Source organism: Lissotriton vulgaris, chromosome 1_1 (genome assembly GCF_964263255.1).
Source record: "Lissotriton vulgaris chromosome 1_1, aLisVul1.2, whole genome shotgun sequence".
Taxonomy (NCBI): Eukaryota; Metazoa; Chordata; class Amphibia; order Caudata; family Salamandridae; genus Lissotriton; species Lissotriton vulgaris.
Window position 1 is genome coordinate 794,385,794 of NC_141685.1, and position 16,480 is coordinate 794,402,273.

Consider the following 16,480-nt stretch of genomic DNA (forward strand, 5'->3'; position numbering starts at 1 on the left):
TTAAAAGACATTTTAATGTTTGAGGGCTCTTCAGTTCTCAGTCTTTCTCTATCTTCAATTAGAGTTGGATGCTCCATAATTCCTTAAATAGTATTTTGCCACTTCTTCATCTTGTGAGCCAGTTCAACCTCCTGTAGATGTGTCCATCACTGTTTCTGCATCTGAAGAAGATGCAGCCGCGCAGCCTCTTTCAGCTCCGAGTTCTCTGCAGATGGCCATCTTCCTCATGCTCCATTTGAGATTGCCCATGTCTATTTCAGGAAAGGGAAGCTTTACTAAAACCTGCCTTTAATGAGCAAGGGGTAAGAACATGTCGACAAACAATAATCGTATGCCTTTCCAGGAAATTAATCCATTTAGTTAGACAGTTTGTCAAGTTTATCCTTATAGCAGGGGAAAAAACTCATACCTAAATGGAGTATAGGAATCACCAGAGCAATTAGAAGCACCGTATTAATTTCCTATTCAGAAAAACAAAAAACAAAAGACCAAAAAAGCCTATCGTTTGGACAGCATAAAGGTACTTCATGCAAATACTCTACTTTTCAGAAGGTAATTATATAAGTTTAGTTTAACACTATTTATAGTATGGTGAAATATGCACGTTGTCACCTTATAGATGTGTGATGTGATGAGATGTGACATTTATATAGCGCACTTTCACTCCAAGGAGAATCTTGGCGCTAAGACTCAGAGCCAGCTGCGTAGATATACTGCAGCTGAACTATCCAACCTAAGGAGATATGGGATTCAACCTAATGCTTTGCAAGGTTGTTCCGAAAGGCCATAGATCCAGATTTTGAGGGCTTTCCTGAAACCCTGCTCGGTTGTCATCTGACGCTACTGGTCAGGTAGTTTGTTCCATGCCCTCGCGCCAATCACTGCCAGGGATTTCCCTCCCTTCGTTGAGAGTCTAAATTTAGGAACAATCAGTAAATTGGCTGTGGCAGACCTGAGCTTTCTGGAAGGATAGTATCTCGCAAAATTTTTACGTAGATACATCGGGCCCTGCGTGTGAAAGGCCCTATAGGGGATGGTTCAGACCTTGAACAGAATACGTTTATGAATAGGGAGCCAGTGCAGGGCATCCAGTGCTGCTGAGGCTGAGGACCTTCTTGTCCACCTAAGTACCAGTCGTGCGGCCGCGTGTAGGACCATCTGAAGCCTGTGAAGGGCCGATTTATGGGCTCCTGCATACAGGCTGTTGCAGTAATCCAGTCTGGATGTAATTAGTGCACCAGCCACCGTTTGCCTGGCTGTCAGGGGGAGCAGATCGAAAAAATTTCCTTAGCCCCTTTATGATGTTAAAGCAGGAGCCCGCTACCGCCACTTGCTGTTTGAAAGAGAGGGTATCATCAAATTTGATCCCTAAATTTTGTGCTGCACTAATTGTGCTTGGAGGTGCTTCCGTATCCTCTGGCCACCATTTCTGAGGGGCGAAGGAGTTATTAAGCCCAAACAGCAAAATTTCAGTTTTTGAGGAATTGCACTTCAGATGGTTACTTTTCATCCAAGTAAATGTTGCTGCTAAACAGTTTTTGAGGTTTAGTTCTGCATTCGCCATGTCTTTGTCCAGAATTAGCAATTGTGCTGATGATACGCAGCTGGTATCATCAGCATACGCAATTGTGCTGATGTCAAAGGAAGCAATTAACTTGATCAGGGGGACCATATAAAGATTTAACAGCGTAGGGCTCAAACATGAGCCCTGTGGTACCCCCGTCTTCAGTGCCTTTTCCTCTGAGCAAAACTGCCCCAGCGTGGTTATTTGGCGCCTGTGCGTTAGAAAGTTTTTTAGCCACTCTAATACGGTTCCTGCTATGCCTGCCGATGCCAAGCGATTCAAAAGAATAGCATGGGACACCGTATCAAACGCCGCAGATAAATCTAAGAGGATCAGGACAGCCTTCTTGCCCTGATCCAAGGCCGCTCTTATGGTTTCCGTTGTAAACAGCAGGGCAGTCTCCGTAGAGTGCTGGGCTCTAAAGCCCGCTTGATTAGTATGGAATATGTTATTTCCTTCTAAGAATGTCGTAAGCTGCCTGTTTACAAATCTTTCTGCTAGTTTGCAGAGGGCTGGAAGAAGTGAAATAGAGCGCAAATTAGATAGAGTTGTGGGGTCCTGTAGTATCTTTTTCTGGAGGGGTCTTACCGCTGCAACTTTCCATTGGGCCGGGATCTCACCCGTCAGGAGGGTTGAGTTAATGATGGCATTTATTACGGGGTTGACCTCCTCTATCATGGCTTGTAACAGAACCGGTGGACACGGATCAAAAGGGGATCCTGATTTAATTAGAGATATGGCCTGATGAGTACCCTCCTAAGTAATCGGGGAGAAAACCTTTAAACAAGCCATCTCAGTATCCTTCACAGCAACTTTCTCTGGATCCGCTGATTCGGCTGGGAGGAAGTCCTTTGTGAGGTTGTGTATTTTTTGTTCAAAGTAGTTGGCTATGGAGTTACAGAGAGTCTGAGATGGAGGAATCTCCAGTGTGAGGTAGTTGGGATTTCTAAAATTATTCACAATTTTGAAGATTTTCTTCTGCTTGTTATTGGTCAATTCGATAGCGGCCGTGTAGAAATTGGCCTTCGCCCGCTTAATCAAGATATGATAGTTCCTCCTTGCTGTTTTGTACATGTTATGTTCTTTACTATCGTAGTTACGACCCCAACTGCGCTCTAATGTTCTCACTTCCCTATGCGTTTCTTTTAATATTTCTGAGTACCAGGGCGCAGATTTCTTCTTTGGACGGGGTCTAGGCTCTGCACCTGAGGGTTTCATTCTATTTCCTATTTCACTAATCCATTCTTCATGTGGGGTTAAGACAATGGCATAAAGTAATGCTTGTGTGCAAATATAGAGGATCTTGTTGTGTTCTATAAGCTGTGAAAAGGAAGAACAACAAAGTTTAACATCCAGACAACATTTTGTTATGTTAACCCCTATGTTCTATTTCAAATGATTCAGACGAAGCCTCAAGTGCAGCCTTTGGTTCCTTTAGTTCTGGGATTTGTGGAACTTATCATCATAATTTTCTTGATTACTTATTCTTCATGTCCTTTGCAAAGGCATTTAGGGGAAAAGTGTGAACCTGAGGACTTGAATCCTTAGTTTCTTAAAGAGAAACTCTCAGCAAACTCTCTTGTGGTTGCAGTAGCTAAAAATTAATATAATTCTTGCTCTGCTTCTTCTAATAAAGTGTAGAAGGAAAGCAGAAGGTGGTCTGACTTGGGTAGGAGGGTCTGCCCACCATCTGCAAGCATTGCAGAAGCTGCACTTTATACTCCCTAGCTGCGAATGTACTGATGGAGAAAAACGAAATTATTCAAGAAGGCAGGCTTTCTTCAGACAACCTGATAAAAGTGGTTTGTAGTACAGCAGTAGTTGCCACTTTAGATATTTACCCTGTTCTCTTTGTTCAGTGCATTTTGTTATTGAGGCTTACATCACTGCCACTGCATGCAGAGCAGTAGATGTTTGAATTGCTTTCAGCAGGTCTACCTTCTTTGGATCCCTTGCTGATGAGATTTGAAACAGAAGGCAGAGGCTGAGATCTTGCACCATGTGGTTTCAATAAGAAGAAGGAGTCTACAAAAAATGTAATTTAAAATTTTTAGCAAAGGTAAACAATGTGTTAAAATTCCATACTGTAAGAGGCACCTTCAGAAAGGCCCAAATCAGTTCTTCCAGTGCCCAAATCATGCAGTGGCAAAAACAATGGACAAAAGATGTTGGCCGCTCTATGAATACCCTTTGCAGTGCGATGACTGCCCCACACCAAACTGCATCCCATTGGGAGGGGGTGTTTCCCACTCTCTCCCAGCATATGTATAAAATTCAAAGTACAGGTGGATGCTGGATATTGTGTTAATTGAGTGCAAAATCCGATATCCTGTGGATTTCCTCACAATGGCTCTAAAGAGGACTAATCCTGCTAAGGTGGGCTATCTGATTCAGAAACGTCAGCGCCAAATGTTTTCTCAAAGCTTTCAGCAATATTTATAGATTTTCATCTTGGAAAAATATTTGTTTATAAACCTGTATTCGCATTGTCTAAACAAAGCCTACTCTCATGAAAGACTTCTCCGCGATCTGATGATAGAATTCCTTAGCAAACTGGACCTTCATCTCAATGTCAAGAAATCAACACAAGATCCAACACAGTGTATCAATCACTTGGTGCAGGACCGGATCTGTAAAGAGGAAAAACATCTCCTTGGTAGGAAAGGTGTCTTTATATATATCAAAATGTCTTTAAATTCATCTGACAGCCTTTTTCAGTCAGACAAATGATGTATATTTATGGCTTCTTATATACCTCTAGTGTGGGACGCAAGAAAGCCCATGAAACTTCTACAAGAATTCCTGGAAAGGCAAAGGTACCAAAAGTAGATGAATTAGGATGACTAAATTCAGTTGTCTTCCAAAACCCTTGTGCCGCTTCAGTGGTAGTGCCATAAAAATAGTATTTTGACTGGAGCTCCTTTTTACTTTCTTCCCAACTGTGGTGATGGATGCATCTCTGGAAGTCTGGGGAGCACACATGGGCCAGTCTGATGGCCCAAAGGTTCTGGTCCCTAGTGAAGAAGACTTATATTGGGTATGAGGAAAAGATGCCTTTTTTTGCAACCAATCTTGGTGGCCTCAGTCCCTTGGTTCTCTGCACTGCCTGTCTCTAAAATAAGGAATCTAGGGGCAGTCTTTGATGCTAAGCTGCCATTTGGGCATCAAATCAACAAATTTACCTCATCTTGCTTTTTTATGTTAAGAATGTTGAGGAAGGTGCTACCCTTTATTCTGCTTGACCTACAAAAATCAACTGTCATCGCTTTAGCCTTATCTATTAAGCTTGAATACCATAATGCCCTGTATTTGGGCATTAAACAGCGGTGGCTAAATAAGCTTCAGGCGCTTCAGAATGCAGCTTGCTGACTCTTTAGGAAAATACCAAAATATGTCTGCATCGGCAGCCCTGGTGGAGCGTCACTGGCTCCCAGTTAAGAACAGAGTCGCTTTCAAGGCCCTATGTCTGGCATACAACGCATTGCATGGAACTGGACTTGTGTATCTCAAAAGAAAATTCAGGTGATATTCTCCCAAAAGATTGCTGCGATTTGCCACCTCTAGGACAGTAATTGTTCCAAGAATTAAGAAGGCTTCATGGAGCGGTTGAAGCTTTGTGTATTCCACCTGCCAACCCTGGAATAGACTGCCCACACACCTCAAATGTCAGCCTAATTTCCTTAGCTTTTGTAAACACCTAAGCTCTTGGCTGTTTTCATTGTTCCTATAGTTTCTAGCTGTTCCCTCATTGTGTTTTTGGGGTTTGTACATAGGATTGCCAGTGCCAAGATGCCCAAGGGCATTTGCGTGCTTTAGAAATTTCAAATCTAATCAAATCAGGGTGATTCATCTTGTGTTATGCTTTTTCGTATCAAGACTGGATAACATGTAGTGTAGTTCCTATATTCCTAATAGGCTCTGCGCATTGGAATAATATATCCTATAGATGTGACATAGGACTGAGGTCAGTATGTCTCTATCGAATATACTAAACTTAATTGTGAGTGCCAGTTAGCTCAGAGGTCACTAGAAACTTTCTCGAATACACAAGAAGGGATTCGTTTCTGACAACCGCATAAACATGACAACTTTGTTTCCCTAGGACTGGAACAAATATCTTGAGAGTCGTGGAAACAATAGGTAACTATTTTACTCAGTCAATCGTGCATGCTTCGTTTCTACAGAGCTGCAGAGAAAATAGAGAGACAGGCGTTTCAATAAAAGGGGTTTATTGAACAGTCTTCTTTCTTATGCATGAGAGGTGAACTGCTACAGTCGTTAAACAGAATGCAAAGTATAATGTGTACAGCGAGAATAGTATTATAATTCCCAAAACTCGGCAAGGGGAGTCAGAAACACTGGAGCTGGATTCTCGGCAGAGGAGGACAGCTTCTTGTCAGTGCGTCAGCTGGAGAATCGGCTTCCTTCAGCACTTCCTGTAGTGAGCTGCGTCGGGCAAGTAGGTAGCCGAACTGCACCGAACCACACTGTGCTTTGCTATAGCAAGTGAAGGTATATTTCGTTCGTCGATACTCACCAACTTCTCGACGAAACGCAGTTTGGCTTCAGGAAAGGGCATGGAACGGAGACCGCCTTAATAAAGGCCTCAGATGAGATCAGAGCCATTATGGACCAGGGTGGTGTGGCCGTCCTGATCCTTTTGGACCTGTCCGCAGCCTTTGACACGGTCGACCATGCTATTTTGGTCGACCGTGTCACAGCCCTGGGGATAAACGGTATGGCTAGAGATCTTATTTCATCCTTTCTGGCCAACCGTACCCAGACAGTGAAGTTGGGAAATTTTTACTCTCCTGTCTCTGTACTCCCTTGTGGAGTCCCACAGGGTTCCTCGCTAAGTCCTACGCTATTTAATATCTATGTAGCGGACTTAGCGAGGGTAATAAAGGCCCACGGGTTGCGATTAACATCTTACGCAGACGACACCCAACTGGTTCTGGCGATCCATAAGGACGGCCCAGTGGTGGCAGCTAATTTCCAAAGGGCCATGCTCGCTGTCAGTACCTGGATGTCCTCCAATTGTCTGAGGCTTAACTCAGACAAAACCGAGGTCATGACTTTTGGTAAACTCTCCCCGGAATGGTCCTCCATCTGGTGGCCCAATCAGCTGTGCTCTCCACCTGTCCCAGTTGAAAAGGCTAGAAACCTGGGAGTTATTTTTGACAGCAAGCTGTCTTTTAACCTTCACGTCAACAAGGTTGTGTCATCTGCGTTCTTTATTTTAAAGAAAATCAGGAAACTGCTACCTTACCTTCCTACCTCAGCCGTGAAGACCTTGGTCTCTGCCTTAGTGTTTTCCAAAATCGACTATGGGAATGCCCTCTTTCTCAACTCTCAGAAACTCGTTTTATCTAAGCTGCAGTCCATACAGAAAGCGGCTGCTAGAATTCTTCTTGATATCCCTCGCTGCCAGCCTACTACTCCCGCCATTCGTCATCTGCATTGGCTAAGAGTAGAGGGCCGCATTAAATTCAAGGCCCTCTGCATTGCCTATAAGGCAGTGCATGGCATTGGACCCAAGTTTCTGACCGAAGCATTTCAGCTGTACACCCCTAAAAGGCAGCTGAGATCCGCCAACACTTGCCTCCTGCCGGTACCTCGCACGAGAACAGCAACCTGGGGAGACAGACGTTTCCTGGTTGCTGAGCCCAAGCTTTGGAACCTTTTGCCACTCACGATTAAAACTGCCCCCAATCTGATGAGCTTTCGTAAGCTCTTGAAGACATGGTTGTTCAACCAGTAAGCTTGCTGTTCGGTCCTTCTGGCCTCCACATGCGCTGAGACACCTTCGGGTATTTGTATGCGCAATAAAAATATCGTAAATAAATAAATAAAATAAATTTATACCTTGAAGGTGTTTAGGAATGCCAGCTTTGACGTAACGCCGGGCATATGAACGTTATGGATGAACCCCTAAGGAATAGCTGTTCATGCATAATAATGAGTTTCTTGGAGAAATCAATATCCAGGCTAGGGGAAGTTCCTTCTGCTTAAGAGTTTGGTTTTCCAAGGAATCTTTGTGACGTTGATGAACGGATGGAAGTAGCCATGCCTGTATTTGGGTAGCATGGGCTATGCCTAAATAAGGGCTTGATTTATATGCCTATATAAGGTAATGCGAATTGTACCTATATAAGGGCATGAATTGGGAACATTTATTCGGAATCTAAAACGCCTTACAAGAAACACATATAAACAAACAAGCAATGAAGAGAACCAGGGTGCCTTCACAGGAAGCTCACACCATGTGTAATTTGATGCTGGCCAGGGGCATTGAACTGTCTGCAATAAACCTACCAGGTCTGTAGAACATAAAACAGAAAAATGTAGTTGTACTTATCTGAGCCGCTCAAATGTGTTTTAAATGATGATGTGCTGGTAAACATCTTCTCATGTTGGAATAGGCTAGAAGGTAGTTTGTTTGCAATAGAATAAAGCATAAAATATCGGATTATGGCTCCGGGTTTTAGGATCTTGATTTGTGGGAAATGCCTTTTCAATTACTTTGTTGAAAGGATTTCATTACTGTTTTCCTCCAATCACTCTTCTGCCCAATGTGATTACTAAATTCAGACTCAGCAAGCCTGACATGATTCTCATTGTTCCAGACTTGTTGTGTTATTTTTTTGATAATCAACTTTATTAAGTATATAAAAAACAGGAGGAAATTCATTGGTTGCAGCTCATAAATCAACACATTTAGCGGATCTGATTCAATAAAACACATAGGCAGGGTCGGTCCACTCCAGTCCATTAACTCATCCTGCATTACAATGACAGCGGAGCATAAAACAATCGATACAACAAGAATCATGGCGGCAACATATTAAACCACTTCCCCCATATTTTGTGGAATAATTCGGGGGAGCCTCGGGCCTCAAACAGGGCCTCCTCCCGTATGCCGCACCAGTCAACACCCCCTAGTTGTGTTATTATGGATATCTGGACCATTTGAAGATGTCCTTTGTTCCATACCAGAGACATCAGAAAATGGTAACCTCTCCTCTTCAGAATGTAAGGTAGAATCGCCCTTCCTTCACTGATCCTGCCTGCCTGGCTCTTGAGTTCTTGCAGTATGGCACTTGAAGCTCCAGGCGGTTATGTGATAATCTTGAAGGAAGCAGAACCCTGTTACTCAAGATCATTGTATACCTTGGAAGAGATTCTGTTAATGTTGTACCAGTAAGGAGGCAGATCGGAGAACCAGCCAGGAATAAATTATACTAACTACCGTTGCTATTTTATTTGACTAAATCTAAGTCTGGATTACAGTTTTTCTTTATGAACGTACACTTACGTGCTACCATTGTTTATTGTAAGTCTCTCATCCAATTTTTTATTTTTAGTTTATTAAAGCTGCACATCACATTTTGAATGCTAAAGAGTGCTGCAGAGGCCATATTATAGATACTATACACTGTCGCTGTTTGTGTTGAGGCAAACCGGAACAGTGCGACCTGTACAGATAATATGCTACCCTCATCCCCATGCAAATGAGGGAAATCCCTTTAAAAAAGTACCAGCTCTGTATATGTTCTGGCACTATCTCTACTACAAAAGGGGCTGCACAAGCCTATCTGCCCCGAGGCACTGTCTGTATTGTGGCCTCTTGTGTTCAAGAGGTTCGATTAAGTTGATGGGCAGGAGTTGAGATCCTATCGATATAGTACAGTCATGATTTAATATTCTTTAATTGCTTCCCCCATTTTTGAAGAGGTCTGGGAAAGATAGTCTTAAACAGTTCAGAGTTCATGCCTTTTCTGAACTGCACAGGGATTTACTATTCCTCTGAGTGGTGAAATTCAGTGCATTCAACCGCTTAGAGCCCTATACTCCCAGCAACCTCCCTCTAATTTTCAATCTTTTGCTTTTGAATAATTGTTTGGCATTGAGGTTTGGTGTTAATAAGCACAGCTTTCTGTTTGGGGACTAGTGTGGCCAAATGTTTAGAGGTATCCTGGTCCAATGGCAGAGTAGATCTTGCGGACTGAAGGAGGATTTTGATGTTGATGCTCTTGTCTACAGCGAGCCAGTATTGGGCTTTCAAGGCAGGTACGATTTGTTTATATTATTGCAAATTCAGGCATTTAGGCATGACACTAGGCATAGTCTTCATTATACTATTAATTAAATATTTTCTGGAAATATTGCTTACGAACTTACTGTTATGCTTTCTAAAAATTAAAACTACCCTTTTCAGCGATTGTACAATGGTGATTTGCAACTCGTTTCTTAAGGGTCAAGAGTGAGTGAGATTCAGGCTCTAAGTACAAAGGAACCATGGATGGGTTTCCATCAAAATGAAGTCTCTTTAACAATGAATCCTTCTTTTCTACACAAACTTATTTCCAATTTCCACATTAATCACTCCTCTTTGTTGCCTTCCTTTGACTGCATCGTACCTTTCCAATGGAAAGTTATTTACTCTCCATTAATGTTATGAAGGTTTACAGTTACTGTTTAGATATGACAAAAGACATTTGTAAAGGCAAACAGCTCCTTCTGACCTATGGAGCAGTAAAAACAGGCCTTACCTTTTGAAAATAGACTATATTCAAATGATTAACCTCATGTATTTGTTAATTGTTATGCTAACACTAATAGACTTTTACCTGGTACATCAAAGACCCCATTCCTGATTTGTAACACTGTCATGTGGAGGTGACTTCATACCTTTTATAAGCATTATTGTTTGGTCTTGGACTCTAAGACAGATACATTGGTGAGTTAGCATTGCTTCATAATTTCTTTCCATAATACATTATATTGTATCTAAACTATGCTTTTAAGATTGAGTTAGCTTGCTACTCTAGTGTGCCTTTTATGAAGATCAGAGAGAATTTCAAAGTGAAAAGTCATGTAGATGTCATTCTTCTTCTTGACCATTGGTATTATCTCTGATTTCATAAAAGCAGCACCCACCTCCCTGCATTCAGGGCCTCAGTTTAAAACCTGGGTCTTATTGTTTTCACGTACTTCAAAAAAGAACTGCCTAACTAACTTATGGGCATGATGGACAGGTCAGACTTCCAGAGTTCTTGAAGTAGAAAGGTCTGCTTCCTCCTTTTATTTCACTCTAAATGTAATTTTAGCACTGGTGTTTTCAGACAGAGGTATGGTTGCATATGTAATTTGGCTTATTGGTGATATTAAGCATTTGTGTTCCGAGATCATGTACATGCTCATAAAGTTATACCTCTTCAAAGAATATACCAATGGTGAGGAATTGAAAGTACAATTAAGTAAACTTTACTTGTAAGGCCTTGGGAATGGAGGCCCATACTGGCCAAACTTGAGCGAGGAAGGTAGCTCTGTAGCAAGAAGACCTCACTTGTGGTCAAATACCGGTGACATTGATTGAGTTACCAGAATGTAAAGGATGAGATAACTTGTCCAGTGCATGCAACACTGGCAGGAAACTGTCTGGTGTGTCAGTTAAAATGAAATTTCATATGAGTCCAGCACAAGAGATGTGGGATAAATAAGTACGCCCCGAAGAAACAGAGGCGGGTAAAGTGGCATGTGAGTGAGCAGAGGCAATGCTGAAAGTACTAGAATATAGTGGAGAGAATGGAATGATGCGTGGGGTGTTTTAGAATGAAACCCTGTACAAGCAGAAGTAAATACCGCAAAGGAAGTGGAGAAGTTGGTTTACCTTGAAAGCCCTTGTTTAAATGGGCAGAAGCCAGAGCAAAATAGAAGACTGTGGTTGTACCTTACAGTTGTAAATAAAAATGGACATTGAGTAGTTGTTCTTGAATATAACACTCCCCATTTGTGTAAGTTTTTGGTTGTGTCTGTACTATGATGCTGTACAATCTGAGTATACAACTCTAAGCCATCTTACATATTAGTATTTATTAAAAATCATGTACTTAAAATTAAGAGACGCTTAAAACAGCATAATGTCCTCTTTGCATTATTGTTCACTTTGACATCTGAGCATAATGGTGTAACATGCCGACAAAACATGTTTAAATTTACATATTTTCAGGACAGAATTTATGCTACTCTCTGTTGGTCCATTAAACGAATTCAATTGTAGATACATCAAAAATCAACTCACTAAAGACACATGAAATTCAAGATAATGGGTACCTATAATAGCATCCTTCCAAACATATAGGGCCTGATTTAGATTTTGGCAGAATGGTTACTCCATCATAACTGTGACGGATATCCCGTCCGCAAAAACATAAATCCAATAGGATGTAATGGAATTTATATTTGGGCAAACAAGATATCTGTCACCATTGTGACGGAGTAACCCGTCCGCATAGATCTAAATCAGATCCATAATCTTTAATATCAAATTTTTAGTGATTGAAGTAAGGCTATACCTACCTGCAGTTTCCAACTAGTCTCATCACCAGCTCTACTGATGTGGTCAAGGGTAGCATAGGCATTCAACACTATGGATTTGCTGCTGTAATCAGATTACACCTAATCACAAGTACGTGTTTAGTTTACATAGAAAGTTATAGGCATTCATTTATTGGAATCCTGCACAGTTTATTTTTTTTGGAGTTTTTAAAGTTCCATTAGTTGATGTTTTGGGCTACTGTTGTAGATATCCACTATCATCACCTTTATGTGAATTAAAATGGCCAAGAGTAAGAAATAATGATGTACAAGTAACAACAGTACTCAGTGAATCGAGGAGCTACCTTTTGAAAGCTAGCCTTAAAAAATGGTGTTCTACAATGCATAATGTCTTGAGAATACATCTGCTGTCTTTGGTGAGTGACTTCCTTATTGATAGATGTACATTGAATGAATTTTATGAGAACTCTTTTCAAAGATGGATGTATGTTCTATTTAATAAAGAATGATTAATGAACACGAATTGTAAAGTATAGGACTTTAAAAGAGCCTCCAAAACTACAAGCTCATCTTTTAAGAATGTATTAGTTGGGTGAAAAGTGTAAATAATAAATGAACCCGGCATCACTGAGCCATGATTATTCATGATTATCCCTTTACTGAAAATATTACCACCAAACATGTGACTGCAGCTTTTTCATACTTCTTACTCAAAAGCAGTTATCAATGACATCTATCTCCAACGCCATACAATGCAGTTTGCAATGTAAGCCACTTTCAGAACTCGTTTAAAGGTCAGTGCCCAATCTTGAAGATCCTTTGATGATATTTCCAAACTACCTAAAGATGGTTTTGATTTGACCAATGTAAAATAGATGGTTTACTAATTCTCTTAGTGTTGTGGAAAATGTCAGGTTTCCCAGAGCTCATTGCTTGATATTTTCAAAGGTGAACCAAAGGTTGGTTTGGTCGTTTATGAAGATGATTTTTAAGCAAAACTACCGGTCAATTTAGAAAACCTTTGTTTCAGAATAATTTAATATTCGATTGATAAACTGATGCTTTGTAACTCAACATGCATTTGAATTTGGCCCCCTGTCTTATTTGATCCCCATTGTTTTTTGACTTTTCTATTCAGTTGTTTTTCTGTTTGCCTCATGATTTTCTGCCAAAGCGTTGTGCAGCAAACCTCTTTTTTAAACACCTAGCTCACCAGATGTTCTTTATTTCCTAATATAAGTTGTTCTATTTTCTATTGAAAGTGTAGACTATCCAGATGTGGGCTTCTCTATGGTATTGATGGTGTTTTCTCTGGCTTATCTTGTCTGGCTATTTTTCAGTTTGTGGGTGCATCTTCTGATAAAAATCAGTAATCACTGTTTGTGCTTATTTCGAATCAATACCCACTTTACCACTTTAGTTTTTTTTAACCTAATGCAATATTGATTTTCACCATATTAAAAAAATGTTCTGATAATTTTTACTGATAACTCCCGTATCTCCCTTAATCAGACTCACATTGCTTCAAAAATATATCACCTTAGTGGCAGGCAGTAATCTGAAGTTATGTTTTAAAATGTATTGGTTTTCTTCAGGGTTCATTGAAAATGTATGTAAAATACTTTTGAATATTCATATAAAAGTATATATTGCACTAAGATAAAAAACAACCTATCCCACTTGCCAAAGAATGTATGTTTAATTCCTAAAGTATATAATATTCGACAATTAATATTATGTGCTGCCCATCCTATTTGATGAATGAAACAGGCATATATGTATAAAAGCACTGAGTAGACAATCCCTACTCTGTGTTTTACAGGAAAACAAATGACAGAAATTTGGGCAGCAACAACAAAATGAGGCGAAATGAGGAAACAGTGTCCCTATAATTATATTTCGAGAGGAGAAATTAATGTCCTTGAGGCATCAGCCACTCTGAACTGGTCAGTGAGCAACTTTCACTCAGGAACTGTTTCCACTCATGATATTAGAGCCACAAATAAAAAATTGTTTAATTTGAATTCTGCCTTTCGGTGTCCATTTATTAGGCAACAGGAAATATTGAAATGGCAAGTTCAATTTGAATGACTTAAAGTTAGGAGTGGTCATTTCAACACATGATAATGAAGTTGACTTATTTGTTGTTGAGACTACTGTTTGTAGCAGTAATAAAAGTGTTCTCTGGCACATACCATATCAAACTTGAATTTTCTCCTAGGCCCAGTGATTTTTTCATTGATGCAAACATTTATTTAATACTCACTTTAAATGAATCCTGTTTAAGTCCAAGGCATTTTACTATGAAACTGAAATGTGCTTATGTAAAATAGCTAACTAGTATTTACCACCTAGGAGTCAGGGACAATATGTGGAAAATGTTTTGGACAGCCCACAGTCTTAGTAGCTCTTTTTCCACATTTGGATAATTTGTTCTTTGTATGTTGCCAAGTATAGCGATCACAAGGACGATCCAAGTATATTTTAGCTAATTTTTTTGTCATGTGGACCCTTAATTTACACTCTAGAGATAAGAATACAGAAGAAGAGAATGTTTTTGGCATTTGTTTCTACTTTAAAAGTATAAATTGCTTTAACTCTATACGAATGCATCTGTCCAGGCTTCAGGATACCAATGTGATTGTGAAAGACAGTATACCTTGGTTAGATGGAAGGTTTGGCCACCCATTCCTCTATTGATCTTTATTCAATCGTCTACATCTCAGTTTGTTGATCTAGAGTATAAAATAATTGTGCTTGTTGCAAAAGAAAAGTTGTACTTACTAAAATTTGAAATCCAAACAATTATGTACCATACAAACAAATGTATTTAGCAAAAGCAGACATTTTTTTTAGACTCAAACGTGTGCTGATGCAAATTAATAATACCCTTTTGTCTGTCCTCAGATAAATACAGCTTTAAATAGACTTTGAGAGGTGCCCTAGTGACTATGCTTAAGTAAAATATTTGTTGAAGTAAATTCTACTCTAAAGTAAAATCATGTTTATTTTGCATGGTGTATACATTATCGTCTTATTTGCAATAATGAAATTGTGCATAGTGAACCATAACCCCCCACATGGTATATTATGGGACCGATTCACAAAGGGCCTTGCACTCGTGGTGGGGGTCCCACACTTGTGGCGAGGGCCCGCTCTCTTCGCGGGATCTCCACAATGGGTAACTGCAGTCCGGAGGTCCTGCCACAAGTGCAGGCCTCTGCCACGACTGAGGGCTTCCACCACAAGTGCAGAGGCCCTTTGTGAATTCGGCCCTACATGTGGTATAGAGGATGGCTTCTTGGTAGCACGCTCACTGGACACCATGGACCTGATTCACAGAACTAATTTAAGACAAAATCCTAAACTTACTACCATTTTGGTATTCACAGAAGGCACTTACTCATTTTGGTATTAACAGAAGGCACTTACTCATTTCAGTATTCACAGAAGTTAGAAGTCTTAACTTCAAGATTACTAAATGCCTTCTGTGAATACCGATAGTCTTAAAGTTAGGATTTTTCTAGGTTTAGGAGTAGTAAAGTTAGGACTCCTAACTTTAGGACTCCTAAATGACTTCCGTGAATACCGGAAGTCTTAAAGGTAGGATTTTTCTCAGTTTAGGAATAGTAAAGTTAGGACTCCTAACTTTAAGACTCCTAAATGCCTCCTGTGAAAACCGAAAGTCTTAAAGTTAGGATTTTTCTCAATTTAGGAGTAGTAAAGTTAGGACTCTTAACTTTAGGACTCCTAAATGCCTCCTGTGAATACTGAAAGTCTTAAAGTCAGGATTTTTCTCAGTTTAGGAGTCCTAAAGTTAGTTCTTTACTACAACTAAACTGAGAAAAATCCTAATTTTAAGACTTTGGGTATTCACAGAAGGCATTTAGGGGTCCTAAAGTTAGGACTTCTAACTTCTGTGAATACCAAATGAGTAAGTGCCTTCTGTGAATACCAAAATGGTAGTAAGTTTAGGATTTTGTGTTAAGTTAGTTCTGTGAATCGGGCCCCTTGTATGTTGGACAGCTGTCCACCACCACGGCTGGTATTTAGCATTGCTTGTTTCTAAATTAATTTGATGGACGTTTGAGCTTCAGTGATTTAGGATGTTTGATACATTTCCTGTAAAATAAAAACTATTAGGTGTCCCATAGGTTTCCTTGGCTTTTTGATGTTTTATTGTGTGTCCCAGGCCTTTCGTGCTGCAATAGTACCCTTTTAGCATGACTGCAATCTCCAGTAAAAGGGCTGTGATTGCTCAGCCTGACCTTATTGTATACATTCAATATTCAAATTGTATCACTATTTTATAGTGAATAAACAACAGCTCATAATTTAGTTGCATAGCTGACGTTCTGCACAAATCGTCATATGCATATGGTATTTACAAAGAAACCTAGCACACACTTCCAGATTACATGGATTGATTTCCTATATTTATCAAGGTATACAATAAGATACCCGCTGTTTGAAACATACACATACCAAGCCAGTTGGCTTTTCTCTGTTACCTCTTTGAATTCTGAACTACTGTCTCTAATGTATTGTCATCGCTCTGATCTCAATGCCACCTCC

At 40.1% G+C, this 16,480-nt stretch overlaps 1 protein-coding gene across 2 annotated transcripts in view; it reads left to right on the forward strand.

Annotated features, from left to right (window-relative positions):
- SEC16B (SEC16 homolog B, endoplasmic reticulum export factor) overlaps positions 1–16,480 on the forward strand; it is a 407,021-nt gene that overhangs the window by 62,352 nt on the left and 328,189 nt on the right. The gene's annotated exons all lie outside the window — the stretch shown is intronic.